The following is a 4,508-nucleotide window of genomic DNA, read 5'->3' as shown; positions in this document are numbered from 1 at the left end:
TGTCCACGCAGCCATTTCAAACATCCTGGAAGCACATGATCTGATACTAAACTACTCTGTGAGGCGTGATCTTGCAGAAAAGCTTGCTCCTGCCCTTTCACTCCTGAGAAAAATTGAAGGGCTCCTTAAGTTCGTGTCCATTCCGAAACAAGGGGGAGAAAATGTATCTCAACCGCCTCCCACTTCTACAGCAACAAAAACAACCGAACCTCCTTCAACAGGTCAAGCCTCAGGTTCGGGTGTAAAAGACAAAGGGAAACAAATTGTTGAAGATAGTGACGACGACAAAGAGACGATTGCTGATCTCTTGAAAAAGCAAGGTCGAGATAAGGACGCTGTTTTGAGCGCTCGGATTGCTAGAGAGGCTGAAGAAGCTGAAAGAAAGATGAAAGAAGCTCACAACCTTCTTGAGAGTAGGAAAACCCTTTTTCCTCCTTGGACTCTTGAGAAGTTACTGAAAGAAGCAATTGAAACCCCGAGCATCTTGTGGCTCGAACCAGTGATCTCACTAGATCGCATTAATTCTGTCGATTCTCAATTCGACATGCCACTGACCCGAAAGGCCTTCATCTTCCATTCCTTTGACAACATTGCCGAGTTCCCTCATCCTCATCCAAAGGTTGACAGGGATTTGGTCGAATTCTATCTGAGGGTTGCTCAACCACAATATCAAACATGGAGCGCTCAGAAGATAATCAATGTTCGGGTCCTCAAGTCGTATTGGGAAGGGAACTTCACCAATGTTCGGTTCAAGGTACTAAGAGGTTCTGCCAAGACCGAACATGCCATTTCGCTGGCCGATCTTCCCAACTTGAATCAACACGACTGGATAATTTTGCACAACATCCTTCTTATAAATGAAGCAGAATATTGTCCGATCATTGACCACTTCAAGAGGATGCTTGTCTGCTACATCATGGACGTTGCCAAGATGGATCAGGAGATCACTAGTGTCTTCAAGAAAAAGCCTACTATTTCTCCTGTTGGCTCAGCAAGTGATCTGAACATGATGCAGATGGGGAAGATATACCCGAAAAGAAATTTTGTTATGTTTACCAGAAACGAAGGCCAAAAATGCCTATTCGCTTTGGCAGACAAACATCTCTACACCATTGCATGCCTGGAACATGTTTTGGGTATCATTCATCGTTGCAAGAAAAACTCAGCCGACGACAAGAAGTACTTCGATGATATGATCCAGTGGTATATTTGCTTCAGACAGACAATCCTCACTCTTATCCCTCATGTGTTTGATACCACTAAGAAGGTTCCGGCAGCTGGACCCAGCAAGAAGAAGTCATAGTCTCGCTCCAATTGACACAAAGGGGGAGATTGTTAGGTCCAGTTAGTGTTGCGTCTTTGGGCTCGTTAGCTAGTCCAGTTTTGTCTCCGGTATGGGCCTGTCCATCCGTGAGTTCTTTGTAGGGTTTTTTATTTATAGATGCTTGCATGCATTCTTTAACGTAAGATTTCATAGAGATTTTGATAGCGTTCACGTTCTTATCTTTTGTAACCCTAGAATCCTTTACAGCGGAAGTTCTTCATCGAGCTCTGCTGAGGATTGAGTTAATAGAATCATTCGACTCATTCAGATCCATTCTTGTGCTTTTTGTCTTACTGTTATTACTTTCTTGTTTTGCCTGTTATAAGATCTAATCGATCAAGAGTTTTTATAAACTCATCATCTTCCTTTTGCTTCTTATATTCTTCATATGGCAGCCAATATTTCTTCAGTTTCCTCCAGTCTTCATCGTACTTGTCCCCACTCGATTAGCATACTTGAGCCTTTTTATTCCCATACACATCCAAATTGTAGTCCTTGGTCAAGTGTGGACCATTACACCGTTTGCAACCAACTCTTATAGCATGAATTGATTGGTCCATTTGTGTTAACCTCTGGTCCATATTATTCAGCATAGCCATCATAGCTGCTATTTCTTCGGTTTGTGCACCTCCATTGCCTTTGATTCCATCTTGCCTAGGGTTGTGATACTCACGCGAGTGCTTAGCGAATTCTTCAATCAGCTCCTTGACCTCCCTTGGATTTTTCTTTGTCAAAGGTCCTTGAGAATCAAGGAGTTGTCTTGTCATAACATTGACCCCATCATAGAAGATTGACATCTCTTGTTGAATATTCAGATCATGTTGAGGGCAATTTCTGAGCAAGCTTTTGTAACGTTCCCATGCTTCGTGTAATGACTCCCCCGGTTGTTGTTCAAAGTTGGCTATCGCCTTCTTAAGTTTAGCTATCTTGGATGGTGGGCAAAATTGATCAAGAAACTGCTCACGCATTTGAGCCCAAGTGGTGATTGTACCCGGTGGAAGTGATTTTAACCATTCTTTAGCATCTCCCTTAAAAGTAATGGGAAGCATCCTGAGCAAGATGGTGTTTCTATTGACATTTGGGACATTTAAGTAATCTGCAATGTCATTGACTTCATCGAGATGCTTAAAAGCATCCTCATGAACCTTCCCATAAAATGGGACATCCTTCAGTGCAGTCAAGATGTGCCCCTTCAGCTCGAATGTGGCAGTGGTAGGTATTACTACGGGTTGGACAAAAACGGGACCCACATCCTCTCAGATCCGCTTCTTGTAAGCTCCCATGGATATCTCCTCAAGGTTTTCCATTTCGTCCTCTTGCTTGTCTTCGGGCTCACTTGCGAATATTTCAAATTTTGGGTCTGACTCGTATTCTGATTCGTGTGGATTAAAAACTGGACCAAATTCTTCAACTTTGCCTTTATCCCTTGGGGATGAGCTTGAATCTCCTGTCTTCTTTCCTGACTTACTTGAAAATGCTGATTTTAGTTCTTGCAATGGCTTCTTCTTTGGTGTGTGATCTTCCTTCGCGTTCTTATTCTTATTTCTATGAAGGGCTGACTCCGGATCTTCAAGTGGTGGCACCAAAGGTGTGTTAGAGCCTCTGGTCATGAACTCCTGCAAACTAAAATAACAATGTAAAAATGAACTAAAATAGAAAAATAAACTAAAAACTAAAGAAAATTAAAAATCACAGTTATCACGTCGTGAGGCTATAAGCTCACATCGTGAGTTCTGTAATCAGAGAAAAAAAAATCAATTCCTAGAAACTGAAAACAAAATAAATAAAACTGATAAAACTAAATTCACGTCATGAGAAGTGCCCATCACGTTGTGAAAACTGAACAATAAAAAAAATAAAAAATAAAAACCAATGTTAATAAAAACTTTGCTGGAAAATTAACTTTTTACAGGTTTTATCCCACAAAAAGGATCGATTAACCTAAACCAAATAAATAAATAATAAACTAAGCCATTCCCCGATAACGGCGCCAAAAACTTGATGTGCACGGAAGTACCCACTATTTTTATAATTTATAACCTAACAAACTTAGACTAACTATGCACTTGTAGGCAGTGTACCTAGTCAGATTACAATATAGCTTAGGTAAGTCGGGTGTCGGTCACAGGGAAAGGTGTTATTAATTAATCTATTCACTACTAAATTAATCTAACTATTAATAAGCTAAAAGGGGTTTTTATCTAATTTTGCAAGTTTAGATGAACTTGATTCTTTAATGAAAACTCAATCAATAAACAAAACACTTCTGTTAGTTCGAATCCGCTTTCACTCAATGGTTATACATTAGCTAGGACTATTACTGTTGGTGAACAATTATGGAAGTATTAGCAATTTAGTTCTAAATCTACTAATTATTAATCAATTCATGTAAATCTATTTATGGTCATACAATAGTTAACACAAAATCAATTATTAAATAAGAGTGGAGTCATGAAAGATTGATTAGTCAAAACACAATTACAGTCATAATATGAGTTCTCTAACACAACTTAATTTAATGATTCAATTACTTATCTAAGATTGGTTTGATCTTAGCTCTAATAACTAGTGTTCACTATATTATTAGGTATTCAAATTCATGCAAATTTGTGTTCACTAACTACACAGGAACAAGAATTTAAAGCATTCAAATCATCAACTAAAGCATGCTAGGTAAAATCAATTAACACAAGCATATCACCAACAAGTAGAATCAAGTCTAATTCATTAAAACCATAAGTTCCAGCTTTATCTAGCTAACAGAAGCAACTAGATTTAGCTGGACATATTAACAGCTAAACAAACAAATACTATAACAAAAACATGTTTAAATGTACCAATCTATAAAGACAAATTATGAACTCCTCCTTCCTTGGTGTTAAAACCAACTTCCAGAGCTTCTTTACCTCTGAATTTCGTCCCCAGGTATCTTCCTAAGCAGCAAAAGTCTCCCCAAATCGTAATGGAGAAGGGTATATATATATATCTTCTGGAAAATCACTGTTCACGTCTTGAGCATTTAAAACTCACGTCGTGAACTCGAGGTAATCGAAAACTCCGTCTTCTCAACAATTGTATAATAGTAATCAAAGCAAACACAACCATTACATTGATAAAATATAGTATTTACATCTGTTCATAGCATAGTTTGTATGACATCAAAAATGTATAAAAGATGCAACTC

General features: G+C 38.6%; 1 non-coding gene across 1 annotated transcript; it reads left to right on the top strand.

Annotated features, from left to right (window-relative positions):
* The first annotated feature begins 2,137 nt into the window (after positions 1-2,137).
* LOC111917839 (small nucleolar RNA R71) lies at positions 2,138-2,244 on the top strand. The gene has a single exon (XR_002859040.1). It is a non-coding gene; the product is annotated as a small nucleolar RNA R71 (small nucleolar RNA).
* The last annotated feature ends 2,264 nt before the right edge of the window (positions 2,245-4,508 follow it).

Source organism: Lactuca sativa, chromosome 7, assembly GCF_002870075.4.
Source record: "Lactuca sativa cultivar Salinas chromosome 7, Lsat_Salinas_v11, whole genome shotgun sequence".
NCBI classification, from domain to species: domain Eukaryota; kingdom Viridiplantae; phylum Streptophyta; class Magnoliopsida; order Asterales; family Asteraceae; genus Lactuca; species Lactuca sativa.
This window is presented reverse-complemented; position numbering and strand designations above follow the sequence as displayed.